The following is a 23,081-nucleotide window of genomic DNA, read 5'->3' on the forward strand; positions in this document are numbered from 1 at the left end:
GTTGGTGGTGGTGGTAAGAGAGAAGAAAGAAGGTTTGGTATTTTTTAAAAATATATGCTATTGCTTCTTTGACAACCACTCTTTCATGTCTCAGATTGTGGAAGTATCAGAAACAATGAAAAGAGTATGACCAATAAACAGGAGAGAAGGCAATCCTACTTGTCAGTCTGGGGAAGGGTATTTACTCCCAATTAAAGTGTGTGTACATGCGTGTGTGTGTGTGTGTGTGTGTGTGTGTGTGTGTGTGTGTGTGTACTTGTGTGGTGATTTATTTCATTGACCTGAGCATTATAATTCTTGATGTTGGGTTTTTATAGTACCTAGCAGAAATAAGAAAACTCATAAGACTTCTTTAGATTGATAGCCAGAGGTATAATCTGGAATTGTAATCAGAGGTACAGGAACACAGAAGCAGCATTGTTTGCATATGATTATTGTGTTTGGATTACTCAGTGCCGGAATACAGATTACATTCTCTGAGCTCATGTCCTACTTATGACCTCACTGGATGCAAAAATATGTAGGGAGATTTTGGGAGCTTATTTGCTATTCTGATCCAATGTTTTGTTCTGGTATTCTCTATTTTTTGAAGTCACCAGTATTTGGCAGCAAAAAGTATTTGACTTTCAGCTCTGAGCCCATATAATTCTACTGGGTATTCTTATCCTAAGAATGCCATTTGGCTATCTCTTCTCTCATTCCCCTACACTCTCTAGGCTATTCCAAAATAGGACTTAAAGCTGTCCAATCTTTCATATGTTTTAAGAAAATATTGTTTTATACTTATAAAGATCTTCCTCAGTGACTTAGTTACTTATAATATTAAACCAGTTATTCATTTTGGCAGGATATATTCAGAAACATGGAAAATAAACAACTCAAGATAATCTTAATATACACATTATGCTATCAGGATCAAGGCAGAAACAAACTTCTATAGTCTCCAGTATGACCAAGAAATAAATATGTAGTTAATATAACATTTTTAACTTTTTTCTAAGTATTTTCCTTCTCTGCCCCATTGTATAATTGTTTTGACTCCTTATTATCTGTTTTTATTTGTTTTGCTAATCATTTGTCCTAACTTTGTTATTTAATGTAATATTTGCAGAAGCTTTGCAGAAATTTTACAGTGAATTCCTACTTACCTTAAGTTCATTTTTTTTATAAGGTTTACATCTTAGGAAACAATGGTGTCTTACCATAACTTAAACATAAACATTAGTAGAGTTGGGAATGTAGCTCAGTGGAAGAGTCCTCTTCTAGGATGTGCACTGAGGCCCTAGGTTCAATAATCAACACTGTAAAAATAAAATTAACATTGATCTAATACTATGAATCTAATACAGAATTCATTTAGATTTTACCAATTTCTCCATTAATGCCCTTCTGTTTTTCTGTTCTAAAATGTAATCTATAATGCCATGTTCTATTTACTGCTTAGTGTTTTCCAAGTGTAAGTTGTCATTCTTCTTATCATAGTTCCTGTGAAATGTACCTCAGTTTTGGTTTGTCTAGTGTTTTTTTTTTTTTTTTTCTAACTGAAATACTCAATTTGAGAAAAGAAAACCACAGAAGGTAAGTGCCCTTCTCATTGCATCATACCTATCTCTTTATGTCATAACTTTTAAAAATCTGAGCTTTGGTTCTGCTTTTTCTCTGACAGCTCTGATTTCTCAACTTTATTATAAGAGTATTATTATTTTAGTTGGGCATGGTGGCATACCTTTAACCATAGAGACAGGTAGAGACAGAAAAACTGCAGGTTAGAGGACAGTCTCGAGAATTTAGCAACATTTTCACAACCAAGTCAAACCCTGTTTTAAAATAAAACAGAAAGTGCTGGGGGTATCACTCAGAGGTAGAATGCCCTGAGTTCAATACTCAGTACACCCTCCAAAATACATTACTTTCCAGTTTAATCAAGACTTATATCTTGATTCAATATATATTTACTATTTAATATCATGATAAATAATTCATATTATGTTTTGAAATATTTATAATAAAGCAGATTTTCAACAGTATTTTCTAAGGATGGATATTAGTCACTCATATAATATATCTAAGACCTAGTTTCTCATTTTCTTTTCCCATGACAGAAAATTACACTTTATATAAAAATCTCAAAAGACAAACTGTGCTATAATTATGAAGCCAAATGATTGACATAAATTGGTAAATTCCCTTGATAACCTAGGTAACTCTTAGTTAATATAAAAGTTTTATGTTAAAAATGGACTTAATGCCACATACTTTAGTAATTACTTTTTAAAATTTTAATGCAAAATAAGAAAATCTATTACCAAGGGGATTAATTGCAAAATGAACCATGATTTCAGCTTTGTAAGATTTTCTCTAAAATTTATTTTTAATATTGTGCTATATTGAGGTTGATTGAATGATAAGAACTACTGCTCATTAAGTCAAATTAGATGTAATGGGAAACTTATCCTTCTAGTAACATTTTTTAGCTTTTACGCATACAGAAGCAGACATTTCTTCCTTTCCTTTTCTTTCTTTTTTTCATGACTTATAAAAGGAGCATTTTGAAGCTGTATTATGACAGTAATGAAATATGCATGTTTGTAACTTAAGATAAATGAAGAAACAGTTAATTTTCATTATGTAGAAGATTATTCTAAAATAACAAGTACAAACAAAAATAATTTTTTTATGTAACCTGAAAAAGTTTTTCCAAGTTTTCTATAAAAAGTATTATGACTTTTAAAACAAACAAGTATTATTCAAAGAGATGATTTCTATATAATGATTTTACATTTTATTGATAATTTTATTCTATAATTCACATAATAAACATGTTAAATTTAAGATTTCTGTAATCTTATTGGATTACAGATTTTAGATATTTTGTTAATAGTTTCCATAACAAAATTTTAGTTTTAAAATTTTTTTCAAGTTGTATATTATTGTTCACAGGATATATTTAAAATTATTTATTTTTTAAAAAAATTAATATATATTGGTTGTGATTATAATAATTGTGGTATTTTACTATAGATTTTTATTATAATAATCCATATGCATCATCTTCTACAAGAGAGTAGTATTAACAAGTTTAAATAAAATAAATGAATAAATTTTATTTATTTATTTATTTATTCCTTTAATTTTTTTTGGTGGTACTGGGGGTGGAACCCAGAGGCTTTCTACCTCCAGGCTATACTCCCAGACCTATTTTACATTTTATTTGGGAACAGTATCTCACTAAGTTGCTGAGAGCCTCACTAAGTAGCTGAGACTGGCTTCAAACCTGTGTGATTTTCCTGTCTCAGCCTCCCAAGTGGAGAGATTACAAGCAGGTGCCACCACGCCTGGCTAAATTTTATTTTAAATAAAATAAATTTTATTAGCTGTATCTTTTATTGAAAATAATATTGTTGTGTTTTTATTGGTGCATTATAGTTTCATATCATAATGTAAATCGTTTTGACAATGGCATATATGCACACAATTCCTGGTTGTCCCCCCGCCTACCCATTTCCCTCTCTTCCTCTACAGAGTACCCAGATTGATGTTGATATATATTCACATATATACACATAGTCTGTGGTAGTTTTTCCATTAATGAATCTCAGTCTTCCTCTTCCTCTACCCTTATATATCCTCCCTGGCTCCACTAAGGTTTCTCCTCTATTATCTGGAGTCTCCCTTGCATCCCAATTACTCCCTATCCTAAACATATTAAAGAACAAAATATGACCCTTCTTTCTGTGTTTGGCCAATCTCACTTGACATCATGTTCTCCAGGTCCTTCAATTTTCTTGCAAATAACTTAATTTTATTTTTTATTACTGAGTAGAATTCCATTCTGTATATTTTCCATAGTTTTGTAATCCATTTATCTGTTTATGGACACATAATTGATTCTATAATTTGGCTATTGTTAATTGTACTGCTATAAATATGAATGCACAAATATTACTATAGTTCTCTGGTTTCAACCCCATTGGAAAAATATGCAGTAGTGATCTGACTGGATCATATGGTGGCTCCATTCCCAGCTTTCTATGAAATCTCCACATTGATCTGCATAGAGGCTGAACTAGTTTGCAATACAACCAAAAATATAGAAGAGTTCCCTCTTTGTAATTATGATTCTAACTGGAGGTAGATAGAATTTCAGTGTAGTTTTGATTTTCATCTCTCTGATTGCTAATGATGTTGAACATTTTTCATGTATCTATTGGCCATTTGTATCTCTTCTTTTGTGACATGTATATTTTTTGTGACATGTATATTTTTTGTTTGTGTGGTACTGGAGATGGAACCCAGAGGCTTTCTACATCCGGGCTATACTCCCAGACCTATTTTATATTTTATTTGGAAACAAGGTCTCACCTAGTTGCTGAAAGCCTCACTAAGTAGCTGAGGCTGGCTTTGAACCTGCACAATCCTCCTGTCTCAGCCTCCCAAGCACAGGGATTACAAGTTTTTGCCATCATGCCTGGCTAGATATGTTTTTTAATCTTATTAATAATACAACCATTTTCTTCTTTTTACCATCTTTAATTCTTTATTCTCATGTTCTGTATTTAACATTTACACTAAATAAAAATTGACAGTTATCAGAATGATCAATAAAATACATAATTTATATTATATGTTCATATATATTATAACATATAATATATAATATAATATTATATAATATATGTTATTGTATATTGGGTAGATGACAAATGCTTCTAAATAATTATAATTAAGCTTCTTTCTTCACTTTCTCCAATAAAATACTAAACAATAATAAAATCAACAGAAAGAAAAAATTTATTATCACAATATTTTGTTATTTTAGAACATGTAAATAAAATAGTAATGAAAACTTGAAGCATATACCAAATAAATTTCAAGCATATACCAAATAAAACCTAACTGTGATGGAAACAAAGGCACATATATTTATTTTATTATATTTTTATATTTCAGCCACTATATAAAAAGTAAAATTGAACACCTTGCCCTTCCTAGAAATATATGTCCTTTTTTATCTTTCTTTTAAAAGCAAAATAGCATTACTACTATTTTCAACCTAAATACTATTATCAATTTGTTTTAGTCTATAAGATTTATTTATTTGTATCTTCACATTTACTAGATGTACATTAAATATTTAGATTAAGAGACTCAATAGTTAAAAGTAAATGCAACATAAATGTGATGGTACATACCTGTAATCCAAGTACTTGGGAGGTTAAGATAAAAAGATTATATATTCAAATCTAGTCTACACATCTTAGGGAGAACTTGTTTAAAAAATATAAAAAGTATGGGGATATACCTTAGTGGTAGAATGCCCCTGTGTTCATTTCCTACTACCACAAAAATAAATAAAAGAATTCTATTCTCTTGCAAGAACTGCTTAAATGTTCTTAAATTCTTAATATATTCTATTCTTCCATCTTTCTATATAAAGTTTGCTTATTAATTGCTGAATCCCTGTTCTGCTTTATTTTATAGATGGATCATAATTTCTGTCAGAAAGTAGTTCCTGTTATTACTTAATTTTATGTCTTAGCTCAAAATAGAATTCTATAAAATTTTACCACAAGATTTTTATTGATCAATAACTTTGACTGAAATAAACTCATCTTTTTGCCAATAGACTAGCAAATGTAAACCAATTGAACTAAACAAATAATAGAAACAGAAGCTACGTTAATAAAATCAGAATGGCATTTCTTTTCTATAGCCAAACACATACAATACAAACTGTATAGAATATAAAATGTCAAACTCCTGACTTTCACCATTGTTGTTTTGTCTGAATATGATAACTAAGAAATGTCTTTGGTCAGTGTAATAAGTATGTTCCATGGTTGCTTCATTCTATTTAATTGTCAGACTCAATGACATATTAGTCAATTTTGCTTTATAATGATTGTGTAGTTCAACATAACAAAATTTATATAATTTAAATTAAATCAATATAGCTAATGGTTCTCTTCAGTTCCAGTCCAACCTAATACTTAAATAGAAAAGCTGTGCTCATTATATCTGAAGATAATGAGTCTATATTTGATCTACAAAATGAAAATTTTTACTCATATGTTGACTGTGGGAAACTGCTAATGAACATTTAAAACTAAACTAATTTCAAAGGTTTTTAGGAGATAGAAACCATGAAAAAAGTCTTAAGAAGTATTTTTCCCTTATTTTTGTTTCAACAATTCAATATTTCTCAACTTCTGCCCTTGCTAATCTTCTGCTTTGCTATTAGCAATTGTCTTCTTCAGACAAATTACTTTTGCAGGGGGTGGGAGGGCAAAATTATAGCTAATATAAGCACAGTGTTTTTTATTTTCAAAGTGCTTTACAATTATAAATCAACCTTCTCAGTACCCAGGAGAAGAGTATTAACATTATCTCCATTTTACAGACAGAACAACTAAAGAAAAAAATTTAAAAGATGATCATGTGCTGATTCCAAGGCACAGGACAAAGAATAATATTAGAAAGGCAAAGTTTTTTCGGTTATTTAAAGAACATTCAGTTTCCTAAAGCCACACAATATTTGAGTGACAGTGGGAGCTGGTTCTGACTAGGTCACATATACTTATAAGAATATACATACTTTGACAAATAGCAATTATAGACTGCATGCTTTTAAATGCATTCCTCAAGAGAACCTTCCCTAATTAAATGTAGTATTTATTTAACCTCAATGTTGGTACTCTCAAGTTTTGTGACTAATTAACGCATGACAATATGTACTGGTAGTTACATGACTCCTTTATTTACTGTTTCTCATATAACTATGCCTCTTTTTTCAGATTCTTTGACATTTTGAGGAAGAAACTATCCTTAGCCCTGAGGGGAGATGCTATTTCTACTCCTTTGCATCCCACACAGAAGACTTGGTCTTCCCTCTGGTCACTCAACACAGATGAGCATTGGAGATGCATTTGCAGACCAGTAGGGTTTAATAACTGTATTAAACAGAATTAAACACACACAGACTGCTAAAGCAGGCTAAAAAATATTTGTATACATTTTGCAGTGCCACTGCCCCCTTTTTTTCTTTAAGTATTAGCACAAAAGAAACAAAATAGTATTACGTTGTCTCTGTGTAAGACAATAAAAATGACATTTACTTATAGGAATGGGTCACATAAACCAGAAAATCTTTTATTTATTGGATAGCTCATCTAAAACATGAGTTTATCAGAAAGAATACCATTATTCTGGTTATATTCAGTTCTAGAAACAGAGAAGTTAAGTGGCATGTCCAAAATCACATTATAGCCCTCAGCAGAGTCAGACCTTGCACTGACTGTCAGACTCCTCCAAATGCCTATATCAGCAACATTTGGTCGTGTTTTGAGTTTCTAAGCTACAACCAAGATGAGAGGCTTACATTATTTTTTTCACCATAATAGATACCTCAAAGAATTGCCATTAACATATAAGTATTTATTAAGTTAATGAATGAGAGAATGAAATAATTTTGACACTCAAGAAGTCTGACAGAAAACTGTGGATAGAAGTAAAACAGTAGTTTGCATGCACAAGGACATCCAGAATTAAGCTAAGATCACTAGGCAAAAATCTCACTAAAGGTAGTTAATGTCTCCCTGGATATGAAAGAGATGAGAATCTGGCATTTTACTATAGTGTATACCAATTTATATATTTTATTAATTCTGTATGTACTTTAACTTTTAATTCAAAAATTTTTAAATTGTAGTCTACAGACCAAGTGAAATACCTGTTTTTAAAAATATAATATAGTATGAGAACCCAAATATGCTCATTCGTTTATTTATATGACTATTTTTAACATTGCAATTGCAGAATTATTTACATACTGCAGAGATTGTATAAACCGCAAATTCTAAAATATTTGTGGGGGAGATTAAAAATGGCTACTGCAGGACACAGCACATCTCAGTAGCTGAAACAAATAAAGTTCAACTACTGAAAAGGCAGCATCTTGATAAAACAAATATAGCGCACTACCCAAAACAGATCTGGGAATCACGTCAGAAGGAATCCAGTAACTCTGAACTGCAGGATCCATTGCAAAAAAGCCTGAGTGCGAAGTGGACATGCTGCGGATGTGGTTGGCCACCAGTGCCATCATGAGCAGATGGCCCAAACCGTGAGTTCTGGCAAGGCAGCCCAAAAAAATTCAGAAAAAAAACCCAGGAGTTTGAAAGTGACCATAGAGCTCCAACATCATGAACTGCGAGCTGCACCTGAGCACCTGAGTGGCACAATTTGCTCACCAGAGGTGGCAGATGCAAGGGCACAGTGAGACTTCCAGAGCCCCCTTTGGACCTGTGCAGGTATCATGACTTGAGCACTTTCCTGTGTTCCTGGTGTTTCTAATTAGACTAGCCAACTGGGTCCTGTGGCACACACTGGGCAGACACGGTTACTGCTGAGTTCCGTAGCATGCACTGGGTGCACACCGAGTCCCATGGCTCATCTGGGTGCACACTGTCACCTGGCTTCCCTGGTCTGGGGCTTTGTTTTTTATCTGAGAGAGTGGGTTCAGAAGCTGACAGTAGGGTACAGAGCAAATAAGAGACATTGAAATATGCTCCAAAAATTACCACTGCAATCAGACATTCTGATATTATATGGGCCCACTTCATATTCGTAAATTAGTAGTACTGCTTTTTGTTTTGTTTTGTTCGCTAAGATTTTCAATTAAAAAAAAAAATCTTTGGTAGTAAAGAAAGCCAGGAGCTGTAGGGAGAGGGCAGCAGATTTCCAGCCACCATGGATAATTAGCAAAGGAATAGAAGCATAGGGCCTTCTTACATTTCTGAAGAGAGGCAAACTTCTTCAAGGATGTGAGGAAAACCCAGACTCCGGATAAACAACTTAACACATTTTGCAGTGTAACAAAAGGTATGGAGGTCTGTGCCAGAGAAAGTGCTGCCCCCCTGCCCCAGAGAGGGTGGACCTGGTTGGGTTGGAGACAAAGTAGGATCCCTGGGTTAGAGATAGGGCATTACATTTACATGTCAAACTACCTGCTACAGATATGATTAGGCTGGCTATAAGAATACTCTGCATCTAGAGAGCATTCTTGAATTCATTCGAAACACCCCCCCCATGCCACTTCTGAATGGCATGGGGCTATAACAATCTTCTGTATTTCTATCTTTTTAATAAACTTCTTTAAATCTTCAGCAAGAGTCCGGGCTATTCTATATTTATGCTTAGCACAGGACAAGAACCCACAATTTTTGTTTGAGGGGAATTGTTTCTGAGGGTATAACATAGGTAACAAGGGACTGTTCCCCTAAAAGGTAACAAACATTTATCTTTCACTGTAATATCCCAAACCATAACATTTTTATGTGTAATAGTTTGTCTTTGATGTATAATAGTTAGCTTTTGTATCTTGTTTTGTTACTTTGTGTTTGTGCCTCTCCCCCACTCCTTTTACAAACTTCTTCACTATAGCCCATCTAATCTCTTTTCTCATAATTTTTTTGCCTTTACTATATCTTCTTGTTTAATACTTAAAGTATTTCATATCTCTATACTTAAATATTCTACTAACTACAAAAGTCCTACTATCTATCCTTCTCCCATTCTCAACCAGACACTACCTTATTATACTTATATTTTTCTCAATGTAATCATATCCTCTACCTTACCTGATTCCTACAACCATCACATGAATTCCTCTACCATCACCCAACCCTCACTATTGGAAAAAGTACTGCTTACCTGCTGATACTTCCAAATTTCTACTACTGAGACTGGATGAGACATAATAACCACAAAAGATGCTAAATAGCAGAAAAACAAGCATAAAAATCTTGAAAATATGAGAATTAGGAATAGTGAAGAAACAACAGAAATTACAAATACTGACCTACAAGAAATGCAAGGATAATTCCAAATCCTGATCTACAATAGGATGAAAGTCCTCAAAGCATCTGTACAGGAAATGAAAGAGGAAATGGAGACACCAAGAAGAATCAGAAAGAGGTCTGGAATGAAATGAAATAGTCAATAAATTAAATGAAGACAGCAATAGAAAGAAATTCTGGAAGATTAGATGAAACGGAAAATAGAATATCATTGTTAGAAGAAAGCTCATTAAAAACTGAAAGCACAGTCAGCAGCATAAAGAGTTATTACAGCAACAAAAACTAAACATCCAACAACCATGGGACAATATAAAATATCCTAACTTATGAATAAAAGACATTGAAGAAGGGATACATGTATAGACCAGGGGCTTTATAATCTGTTTAGAGAAATTATTTCAGAGAATTTTCCAAACATCAAAAGAGACTTGGACTTATTTATTCAGGAGACATACAGAACACCATTAAGACAAGATCTAAAAGGACCTTCCCATGCTGTGTAATAATTAAAATGACCAATACAGAGGCCAAGGAAAGAATCTTAAAAGCAGTGAAAACAAAAGAACAGGTGACATTTAGGAGCAAAGCAATAAAAATCACCCCAGACTATACAACCCAAATCATGAATGCCAGGAGAGACTGGTATGATGTGATCCAGAACCTTGAATAAAGAACTTCCAACCAAAATTGCTATATCCAGAAAAAAATGTTATTCAAATTTGATGGATAACAAAAGTGTTTCTCTATTAATAGCAGAATCTCAAAAAATTCATGAATTCAAAGCCAGAGCTAGAGAAAATACTTAAAGAAATAACCCATAAAGAAGAAAAAAAAAAGCAGACTCCAGAACCTGAGAAGAGATGAAGTTGATCAGCAGGGCATCTAAGTAGAGAAAAAATAATATTATACCAAACAAAAGTTAGAACACAAAATGACAGGAAACAAAAACTGTATTTCAATTACAACTCTGAATGTCAAAGAACTTAACTCACCAATAAAAGACATAGACTGGCAATGTGGATTAAAAAACATATCCAAATGTATGCTCTTTACAAGAAATACACCTTACAGCCAAAGACATTCACAGATTGGAAGTGAAAGAATGGAAAAAGTTATATTATGCAATGGAGACCCAAAACAGGCAAGGGTAGCAATGCTGATATCCAACAAAACAGACTTTAATCTAACACACATCAGAAGAGAAAAGGCAGGGCACTTCCTTTTAATAAAAGAAACAATTCACCAAGAAGATATAATGATAGTAAATGTTTATGCCCCAAATGTAGGTGCAACCACATTTGTAAAACAATTCCTCTTGGACATCAGATCTCAAATAGACCCAAATACAATAATAATGGGAGACTTTAACACACCTCTCATACCACTGGATCAAGAATAAAGAAATCAAATAACAACAAATGCTGGTGGGAGTGCAAAATAGTTCAGCTGCTATGAAGATTAGTGTGGAGATTCCTTAGAAAACTGGGAATAGATCCACCATATGATCCAGCTCTACCACTCCTGGGTATTTTTCCAAAGGAGTTGAAATCAGAGAACTATAGTAACATATGCATACCCATTCCTAATAGACAAAATATGGGACCAACCCTATCCATCAACAGATGAATAGATTGAAAAATTATGGTAAATGCTTTCAATTAAATTCTATTCAGCTATAAAGGAGAACAAAATCATGGCATTTGAAAAAAATGGAAAGAGTCTACTAATCATCTGTCTGATCTATCTAATGTAGATAATGGTGTGTTGAAATTCCCCAGTACTGTCAAATTTGGATCCATCTGTCTTAATGTACAGTAGTGTTTGTTTAGTGAAAGTAGGAGAGGCAATATTTAGAGCACAATTGTTTGCTACCTCAATTAAATTTTGTTATATTGTTTCCTTTATCAATAAGAAGTGGCCTTCTTTGTTTCTTCTGATAAGCTTTGGCTTGAAATATGTTTTGTGGGATATGATAAAGCTTGTTTTCAGTTTCATTTGCATGGACTATCTTTTTTAATCCTTTTACCTTTAGATTGTGTATATCTTTGCCTATAGGGTGAGTTGGACTCTGACTTTTAGTTCATTTGAGAACACTTATATTCAGTGTTATTATAGAGTGGTATTTGTTGTTTCTTGGCATTTTGTAAAAGTTTCAGGTACAGTATCTTTTTTAAATCTTCTTTGATTTTAACACAGATAATACAAAGTGAGGTAAGTATTCTTTGTAATACTAACTGTAACAGATATAAATAAATATATCTTTAAATAAAAAAGAAGAACTTGAAGAAGTAAAATAAAAATATGAAACAGATATTTCTACTCATTTCTAATTTGCATTAGCTTTTAGAGTTGGGAAAGTTTCCAGAAAGAAATCTGTTCTGTTTTGTTTACTCAACATTTGTCACTCAGTCCATCAAGAAATAGTTTGGCACATACTTAATATTCTGGAATGCAATCTATTAATGATATTAGTGCTCCTATCTTCTTACTGTGTAAAAAGTGAGTGCTTTGTAAAAACAGCAATGACATAGCATAATTAAGTTTGTATTTCTTAAGAATTTAATACCCAGAGATATGAATGATTTGAAAACAATCATAGCTAGAGGTGGTACCTCACAAACTAAAATGTGAAAATCTAGGAATAAAACTTCACAGGTGAATAGATAACTAAAAGGTGGCATATGCACACCATGGAATTTGTCTCAACCATAAAGAAGAAGAAAGTATGTCATTTGTAGGAATATCAATGGAATTAGAGAATATTATACTAAGCAAGATCAGTTGGTCTCAGAATGTCAAATTCAATGTCAATATTCTCTCAGATGTGGAAACTAGAAAGAAAATAGAAAACAAAAGTACTTCAAATAAAAGAGGAGAGAGACAAGTAACATAGTAGAAGGGAATTGGGAGGTAGAAGTAGGGAGTGGAAAACAGGTGGATTAATAAAGAAAATAGTTCAAAAAATGCTATTTTCATATAGAAAGTTATGTAACTTTTAGGAAAGAGGGGAAAGCAGACTGGGATGCAGAGGAAACCACACAAAGTGATGGAGTCATGTATATTTGCACCACTTTGAATCTCAGATGTATAATTACAGTGCATAAATTAAAAGTATATATTTAGAGCCAGGCATGGTAATCCCTGCTCTTGGGAGGTGGAGAAAGGAGGATCGCGCAGGTTCAAAGCTAGCCTTGCTGGCTTAAGAGACCCTATTTCCAAATAAAAATATAAATAAATAGGTCTGGTATTGTAGCCTGGAGGTAGAAGGGTTTGCAGGAACCCCAGTACCACCAATATATATCTATATATCTATATATCTATATCTATCTATCTATCTATCTATCTATCTCTCTCTCTCTCTCTATATATATATATATATATATATATACAGATATATGTATATATATGGATTTATACATACATATATATATACATATATACATTATGTATTTAGAAAAAATAAGACAACTGAGATAACTGAGGATTTTTGAGAAAGTTGTTTTTTAAGTCTCTGCCACCTATTAAACAAAAGTTGTTAATAAAATGGATAACACAGTGATCATGTTTTATCCTGTGAATAAGGCAAATTGTATATTTTACCAAAATAAAGATTGCAGTACAATTAGAAAGAAAAAAAAATGTTTAATTTTAGGCACATTAATTTTAAATACAGGCAAACATGCAAGTTAAAAGTTCAATTTAAACTTTCTTTTGAAGTGTATAACTGGAGGCCAAATTCCTGAAAAGAGATGCTGAAGTATTACTAAAAATATGATTATACAGCTAAATCATATATAGCAATAAAAGAAATGTAAGATTGGGATTCTGGAGAAAATCGAATTTTCTATATAGAGAGCAAGAATAAAAGCCTACAATTTTTTTTTGTGTGTGTGTGTGGCACTGGGGTTCCTGGAAGCCCTTCTACCTCCGGGCTACACTCCCAGACCTACTTTTTTTTATATTTTTATTTGGAAACAGGGTCTCTTACGCCAGCGTGGCTGGCTTTGAACCTGCGTGATCCTCCTGTCTCCGCCTCCCAAGTGCGGGGATTACAAGCGAGCGCCACCACGCCCGGCTACAAATTAAAATTTAAAAATAAAGATTTTGAAGGAGAAATAGGAAAGTTGTTTTCTTAAATCACAGAAATCAAGAAATTGTTCTTTGGAATATAAGTGTGTCAAAAATGTCTAATTGCAGAGAGATGCCCAGCAACTCCTCAAAGTCAAATAAATATTTCAATTAGCAAAGAAATTTGTGAAAGAGTTTAGTTCAAGCTTAACAGCATTGACTTCAAATACATTATATTTTCTTCTGTCACATATGAAAGTAATTGTAAATCTGTAATTATTGTAAAGTCTTTTATGGTAGTAGACATATGGAAACCAAAAATAAATTTAAAAATGCAAAAGCTTGCTTTGTGATTTTCTGAATCAAAGCAATATGATCAAGGGCAGAGGATGTTTTATAAGCATGCCACAATACTTACAAGGCACAAAGTGATAGATTGATATATTATATTAAAAGGTACATACTTCAGAAAAAATACAGGCAAGATAAAAAGTATACCCTTGAAAAAGATATAAGAATGGAAGAAAAGTATTTTAAAAATAAAATTCAATTGTCAATTTTTATTAAGGAATAATTTTAATATAGTAAAATATGTACAAATTTTGTGTTTTGTATTCATCAAGTGATAAAATTAAATACTTTAACATAAAATATTAGAAGATGCAATTAAGTTTAAATTTATACATTGCTGGAGAAACATTGAATTGACTCAAATGTTGAATTTCACAACACATAATAAATTTAAAGATATATTCAAACGCATATTCTACACAATAAATTTTACCTCTAAAAATATTATAGAGAAAATACTGTATTATATAAAAATGGGCTCAACTTTTCTGTTATATTATCTCATATTAATTTTGAAAGAAGTTGAAAATTTCAAGAAAGCAAAATTTGTACATCATTTTAAAGAATTATGGCAATCTTTCATGGTAAAAAAACTATGGTAAATATGGATAAAATTAGTAAATATTAACTTGAAGGGAAAAATAACTCTCATAAAATGCAAGATGTATCACACATATATACAAATATTTACTCCAAAACACTACTATTGTATAGTGTTTAAAGATATACATAAAGTTGAAGTAGAGCTATGAATGCAATGAAAAAATCAGACTCAGAGTAGTGGTGATATGTGCTTGAAAGAGAAAAACGTAAGAGAAACACAGTGGACTTCAAAAGCTGGGCATGGTGGTGCGTGCCTGGAATCCTAGTACTTTTGAATCTGAGATAGGAAGATTACATGTTCCAAGCCAGTCTTAGCAACTTAGGCTTTCAGCAACCTAGTGACATGCTGTTGTAATAAGAAAATTTGATTGAGGGTGTATCTCAGAGGTAGAATGGCTCTGGTTTCAATTCTCAGAAATATAATATATATTAGTATACCATATATAATATATATGTATTACAATTTGTATAGCATATTTATATTTATATATAGTACATTTATATTATATATACATTTTTGTCTTTATATATACATTTTTATCTTTGATTGCTAGGTAATAAGTAATTCACACAGTTGTCCACATAAATGATTTTATTATATAAATAGAAAACTATTCTCAATAAAATAAAGTCTATAGGGTTTTTAGTCAATGACTCATGCGTATTTTCTGCCACTTTACCATATACAAAATCCTCTGTGTTATATGGCATATGAAAATGTTCAGAATGTGAAAGTTTTCTGTGACACAAATCCTTAATATATTCTTAAATAAGCAAATGATTGTTTTAGAATATGGTAGGTACTATAATATAAAAATAATTCAGTATGATAATTTAGAGGTAAGTGACTGGATTCTGTGAATCTTAAGAGAATTCCACAATGGAAATCATGCTAGCATTAAACTTTGCAATTGTCTCATGAGGTACTATTTAGAAAAAAAAAACATAGTGAAAGAAATAAAATGTGCAGTGGCATTTTATTTGGAGAAGTTCAGTTGCTAGAGTTTTATTATATTGCACAAGGTCAGCACAGTAGGCACTGGATGAAGAAATGTGGAATGTAGATTGAGTCTGGTCATGAAATGCTATGTCCTGGGTATTATCAGTCCTCCATACAAATCTCTCTAAATCTTTTTTATCTTGGAAATTGGCTAAAGTAATTAGTGCATGAACCATTCACTGGAGGGATGCCCCTAGGGTAAATAGGCAAAGGCATGTGACTTAGTCAATGTTAAGTACCCGTCCAAGTAAATAGGCTAATGTTATTTGCTAGGAGGAAAATAACATATCTATTCAAAGCCCATAGATAAATTGCCATTAATGGAAAATAAACCTATGAGCTAAAAGGCATGTTTTATACTTTTAAGGGTCACCTAAGCTACTCACTCTCAGAGTACTTTTGTTATTTAACTATTTTCCTTATTGTGTAAAGTAACCCTAAAAACATCACTTAGAGAACTCATCTATTATTTTGAGCCAGAGGTACATGCTTTATAAGTATCAAGGGGAGCTGTTCATGGTGCTTAAATTCCTCTCTGATCGGAGCTTCTTAATGTTTTGTATTTTTTTGTTTTTATGTTCTAATACAACTTGAGACTGCTTGAAAACTGTAGTAGTTTGTTCTTGACTTGATCATCTGAATGTATATACCACTCACACTGATTTCAAGCACCCCTCACACAAGTCCAGCACTTTTGCCTCAAGTTAAACAACTCTGGAACACTTTGTAACACTTCATGCTACAAAATTTCTTACCTTATTAGGCTATTATGAGGACTTCTGATTGAGATTATATTCTCACTTGGCTTCTTATCTTTTTGCTGAGCTGTTTATTTCATTTTCTTAGTTTTTTGATAAAAGTTTAGTGATTTACTTATATCTAAATTTTTGTCTCAGCATCTATTTTTCAAACAATTAATAATATAGTATGTGATGTTTTTATTTTAGTAAATACAAAAATAGAAACTTGAATTTTGGTAAAAAGTGAAAAGAGTGGCAAAACTAAAGTTTGTTCTTGGTCATCAAAGACAATAACTATTTTTGTTCTTTTATGGACTTCCATTTTTTAGGAGTCCATTTTATTCATTGCAATTTTTTATCAAATTCAATGACAAATAGTAAATTTTATGGACAATTCAGTTTTCATAAGGAAAAATACTTAAAAATCTGAATTTAAACAAATAAAATATGTTATAGTAAGAAATATTTTTCTGGGTAGCATTTTAAGAATGCCAATATAAAAATAAAATTTTAAGTCCTATTAAGCACCAATTGATAAAGCAATTTTACTTGTGAAAATGTCAAACCCATAGAACCAATAAAGTACAATAAGAATAGTTAAAATATCCGTCCATTGTTCCAAGTACCTGCGAAACCTCTCTAGCTTAATGTAGTCAGATTAAGTTCCCAACTCATGTTGTCCTGGTATCTTGTTTGATATTTATGATTAAGTGACAATAGTGGACACCATAAAGAAAATAAAGATAATTTAATTAAAGAAATGAAAATCCAGAAACTACTTCCATATTAAGCAATTTTTAAAATCTGATATTTACATATAATAAGAAAATTAAAATATAAAATCATTGTAATCTATGTTTTAAAGACTGATGAACTCTTTCATATACAATAGGCCCATAAGAACATTTTAAGTCTTAGACTAATGCTTGGCTTGAGATTTCTCTTTTAGAAAAAGTTAACTAAATTTTTATATATAACATTTGTTGAACATCATAGGTAAATGAAATTAACCTACATTTTTTTTATAAAAACTGATAAAATTTAGTTAAATTTTATCATAGAAATATGAGGTAGAAAGCAAAAGAAAATATATGCTCATGTATCTGAAATAATAACAATGAAACTAAGATAAAATACATAGAGTAAAATGAGTCTTACTTGTTAAGCAAGGATAATGAGGCTTATTGTTTAAGGTCATGGAGTCTAAATTCACTCTGCTAAGATTTGAATCTTAGCATTGATAATCATTAGCAGTTTAACATCAGAGGAACCACTTTATTATTATATCTAAAATAATCAAAGATAGCCAGGCATAGTGGCGTGCACTTGTAATCCTAATGCTTGGAAGGCTGAAACAGGAGAATCACACAGGTTCAAAGTCAGCCTCAACTATTTAGTGAAACTCTCAGCAACTTAGACCCTGTTTCCAAATTAAGCTTAAAATAGGTCTGGGAGTGTAGCCCGGAGGTAGAAAGCCCATGGGTTCTACCCCCAGTACCACATAAATAAATAAATAAAATAATCAAATATAATAATAGTATCTCTCACAGGATGTTGTAGATTATACAAATATTTGTGTGTGTGTGTGTGTGTGTGTGTGTGTGTGTGTGTGTGTATTTAAAGCATAGAACACATAGAAAATTGTGAGCATTATATGTAAAGCACTTAAAATGGGGCTGTTATAAACACCATATAAATGCTATATTCTCTTGTTATTATAGCTATTAGTTAATGTTTATGTCTTAATAATAACCAAGGAATAAAACAAGATGCAAAACAGTACTTGTAAAATGTTACATTTAAAAACTGTTTAAATAACACATAGGCAAAATATGAAAGACTTAATTTAGCAAACTAAAAATGTCAGACCTTTAAAGTCAGCTTCTTATTAAGCAAATAAATGCACTTATAAATACCTGAATTTTTCCCTTTGAATCTCCTCTCTTTTTCATACCACTGGCATTTTTAAATGCTTCTGTAGGAATATTGCTTCAAAATTTTTATGGAATATTGTATTCAAATAAGTAAATTAATTCATTTGCATAATAAATGCCACAATTACAGCATTTAATGTCTAATAATGTATGAATTAACTACTAATTATTAAAATTTTGTTTTAGACACTATCATGCTCAATGATAATATTGAGATAAATATGACAGAAGTCCTGCTGAGATGCAGGTTCATATGCTATTATGAGAAATCATGGTTTATACACATTATTTGAGGCATAGCAATGATTTTCACAAGATCCAAGAAAATAAGGAGATGAGACCCTCCTCCTGGCCATTAGAACCAAGTTTGACTTTCCAGAACTAAAAATTATTACCCTGAATTTGAATTAAAGTGTTCATATAAAGTGTTATTTACTATAGAATTATGTTTAAAAGCCTTATAAACAACACTCATCTAGAAGTTGTAGATAGTATTATTTATTTTTATTTATTTATTATTATTATTTATTTTATTTTATTTTATTTTATTTTATTTTATTTTTTGGTGGTACTGGGGTTCCTGGAAGCCCTTCTAGCTCCGGTATACACTCCACAGGGTACACTCCCAGATCTATTTTTTAACATTTTTATGTGGAAAGTCTCTTAAGCCAGCGAGGCTGACTCCGAACCAGCGTGATCCTCCTGTCTCCGCCTCCCAAGTGCGGGGATTACAAGCGTGCGCCACCTCGACCGGCTAGATAGTATTATTTAGAGAAGCAAGTTTGTACAAAATAGAGTATCTAACAGAAAACTGGCCTTAATTTACTGCTAGAATTATTTCTATCAGAGTTACTGAAATGAAAATTTAAATACTCTAACCAAGTTACTAAACATAAAATTGTCAAGGGTACCTAAGCTCTCTTAGTTTCCACATTTATGTGACAGAGATAGTTACATAAACTTAACTACTTGGTAGCTAATATCTTTATGGTAATGTTATTACTGCTAGATATGCATTAAATTTATTTGCAACAGCATGCAATATATTAACTTTCTCTTTATCATTATATTCTCTTCTATAATTAAAGGCAACCCAGAAGGGATCAATCCTCTTCAGAATAGCTAGCTACACATTTTAAAATTTGCCCATACATACAAATGTTCTTGGTCTTCCCCTAAACCTCAAAAGTATGATTTCTTAATGTACAGATGTGCTCTTGGGTTCTTTGGAGTATAATGAGAATGTCATGTGAAATCTACTCAATCAATAAATGTGCACATATAGCATCTTTACTTAGAATTCCATGAAGCCAAAGTTAAAGCACACAATGCACACACACACACACACACACACACACACACACACACACGCACACACACACACATTATGTGTGCATGTACATATATTTGTTAAATATGTCTATATTTTTAAATTAGCTTTTTCTTTCTCTGACCTACAGTATAGTTTTGTGATCATAGTATAGTTGATATATTTGATAAATTTAAAAATAGAACAATATTGAAAGTAAAAAGTTGTCTCATTTAATCTGTTTTCTAAAATGTATATGATGATAAGAAAAAATCTATTTTAAAGGGCTTCTTTGCAACAAGAAACACACACCAAATTTTGCAACTTAAATACCTCTTCTATTATATTAAGACATCATATTTGTACATTTTTTGGGGTACAGCATGTTAATCTGATACATATATGTATTGTCTAATGATCTAATTAAGATAATAACTTTTATCTCCTGAAACATTGATCATGTATATTTACTGGCAACATTTGTTCTCTTCTAGCTATTTCTTTGTTTTGTTTTTTAAATTTTTTAAATTTTATTTTATTGGTGCACTATAATCTCATTTCATAATGTGGATCATGTTGACAATGACATATATTCACACAGTACTTGCTGTCCTCCCATCCCCCCCTCCATTTCCCCTTTTCTCTCCATACCAATATTGAGTGTCCAGGTTAACTATGTTATATTCACATGTATAAACATATTCCAGTGTAGCTTTTTCATTAATTAACTTAAGCTTTCTTTGTCCCCTACTCCTCTTTCTAGCTTTGCTAAGGTTTCCCCTCCATCATCTGGAGTCCCTCTGGTATCCCTAATATCCCCTAGATTGAGCATATTAGAGAAAACATATGTCCCTTCTCTTTCTGTGCTTGGCTAATTAACATAAGTTCTCCAGGGATTTCCATCTTCTTGCATATGACATGATTTTGTTATTCTTTACTGCTCAGTAAAATTTCATTGTGTGTATTTCCTATAATTTTGCAATCATTTATCTGTTGATGGAGACCTAGGTTGGTTCCATATTTTGGCTATCGTGAATTGTGCTGCTATGAACATGGGCATGTATGTGTTACTGTAGCTCTCTGATTTCAACTCCTCTAGAGAGATACCAAGGAGTGGTATAGCTGGATCATATGGTGGATCTATTCCAAGTTTTCTAATGAATCTTCACATTGATCTCCATGGTGGCTGAATTAGTTTGCACTCCCACCAAAATGATAAGAGTTCCTCTTTCCAAACATCCTCACCGCCATTTCTTATTTGAGTTTTTATGCTTACTACTCTGATTGGGGTTAGATGGAATCTCAGCATAGTTTTGATTTGCATCTCTCTGATGGCTAATGATGTTGAACATTTTTTTCATGTACATGTTGGCCATTAGTATCTCTTCTTTTGTGAAGTACCCATTCAATTCAGTTGCCCATTTCTTAATTGGGTTATAAGTTTTGCTAGTGTAGAGTCTTTAGATCATTGTTTCCAATAAACACTCCACTGTGAAATAGAAAAAAAAAAAAAAAACTAATTCTTCTAGACTGAGTCTTAGTATCCCTTATCTAACTTGTTTTCTTCATTCTCCTTTTCCCTACCATTCCCAGTTTCTAGTGACAATTATTCTACTACATTTTTTCCTAAGTTTGAATTCATAGTTTTACAAATGATAGAGAACACATGATGATTGTCATTCTGTGTCCAGGTTTATAACCATGTTACCACAAAGAATTTTATTTGTTTTTTATAGATGAATAAATTTCTGGTATATATATGTATACATATATATATATATAACATATATATATATATATATGTGTGTGTGTATACATATATATATAACATATATATTACATTTTAATAAATATCACATTTTAATATCCCTTTTATAATCTTATGTATTTGAAATCAATTGTTTTATTTACATTAAAAACTTCTAAAGAAAAAATAGTGGTCAAGGGGACATGTCTATATTTTGATGTGTCCTAATAAAATTTAAAATATTAAATATCAAAATGGAATTTTGAAATTTCTATATTTAACAAAATTTTTACATAAAATAACCATTATGCTAAGAGAATAAAAATAAAAAGTAATAATAAAAATGAAAATAAACAATAGTAATAACAATGACTTTATAAACATATAATCAATAACTTTAATTTTTAAACCTAGACATAGAAAAACTAAATCATTGGAATAGAATTCTTCTAATACAATGGATATTAAAAGGCATAATATCTATAATTGAATTTGTGCAATTTCTTACAATATTAGTCCTGTACTCCAAGAAATATTAACCTATATTTAGCTCCCATGGTATACAGAGAAAATATTTAGGAGTAAGTGAGTAATGAACTTGAGCCACAAACCTTGAAAATTTAATTAACTGAATATCAATAACAAACTCTAAATCTTCAACTTAGAATTTTACTTTATTTTTTTTATTTATTTTTATTTTTTGGTGATACTGGGGTTCCTGGCAGCCCTTATACCTCCAGGTTACACTCCCAGACTTATTTCATATTATTTTTATTTGGAAACAGGATCTCTTAAGCCAGTGCAGCTGGCTTTGAACCTGCACGATCCTCCTGTCTCCACCTCCCAAGCGTGCGCCACCACGTCTGGCAAAATTTTACTTTATTTTTAACTCTCTTCGTGATGTTTTTTTATTATTATTTATACATGGAACATATTGAAGATGGTATACATTTAGGCTGTGGTTGATGCTCTCTCCCCACCCCCTGGTTTCCCTTCTCCCTCCCAACACTGAATTTACAGATTAACCATGTAATATTCATACTTTTACCCATATTCAGAGGTAGCTCCTACATTAATCAACCTCAGCCTTCTTCCTCTCCTATCCTTCCATTCTAGCTTTGCTGAGATTTCTGCTCCATTATCTGGAGTCCTCTGGTATCCCCAATACTCCCTAGTTTGGGAATATTAGAGAAAACATATGTCCCTTCTTTATCTGTGCTGGGCTGATCTCACTTAACATAATGTTTTACAGATCTTTCCATTTTCTTTCAAATGCCATGATTTTGTTCTTCTTTATAGCTGAATAGAATTTAATTGAGAGCATTTCCCATAATTTTGCAATCCATTCACCTGTTGGTGGAGACCTGGGTTGGTTCCATATTTTATCTATTAGGAACTGTGCTGCTATGAACATGGGTATGCATATGTTACTGTAGTTCTCTGATTTCAACTCCTTTGGAAAAATACCCAGG

The sequence above is a fragment of the Muscardinus avellanarius genome, assembly GCF_963383645.1.
Source record: "Muscardinus avellanarius genome assembly, chromosome: 2".
NCBI classification, from domain to species: Eukaryota; Metazoa; Chordata; class Mammalia; order Rodentia; family Gliridae; genus Muscardinus; species Muscardinus avellanarius.